Here is a 320-nt window from a genome sequence, read left to right as displayed (position 1 = left end):
CAGCCTTCTTATGCTTAGGAAAATGAGACAACACTTAAGCACTCACTACACTGGGGAGCCATTTAAGATTGTGAAATCACCAACCAAAAACACAAAAATGTGAAAAAGTTGGCACTATATAGACTACAAAAAGGATGCTGTTTACTGTGTGAGAGCTGGAACATGAAGACAGAGCACCACGTTTTTCTACCTTAGAAACATGTTCTTTGAGGGACTCAAATTTTGTACCTCTCTGCACATATTCATGAATGATTGTGAAAGTGCTATGAATATCTATCTAGGGGCTACACATAAAATTTGGCAAGTAGACAAATTGCAAA

General features: G+C 37.5%; 1 protein-coding gene across 1 annotated transcript in view; it reads left to right on the top strand.

Annotated features, from left to right (window-relative positions):
• Positions 1-320, top strand: part of LOC105502138 (T-cell surface glycoprotein CD1a-like) — a 9,831-nt gene that overhangs the window by 8,647 nt on the left and 864 nt on the right. The window lies entirely within an intron of this gene.

The sequence above is a fragment of the Colobus angolensis genome, unplaced genomic scaffold (genome assembly GCF_000951035.1).
Source record: "Colobus angolensis palliatus isolate OR3802 unplaced genomic scaffold, Cang.pa_1.0 Scaffold77, whole genome shotgun sequence".
Classification (NCBI taxonomy): Eukaryota; Metazoa; Chordata; class Mammalia; order Primates; family Cercopithecidae; genus Colobus; species Colobus angolensis.
The sequence above is the reverse complement of the archived record's forward strand: the minus strand, read 5'-3'. Positions and strand labels throughout refer to the sequence as shown.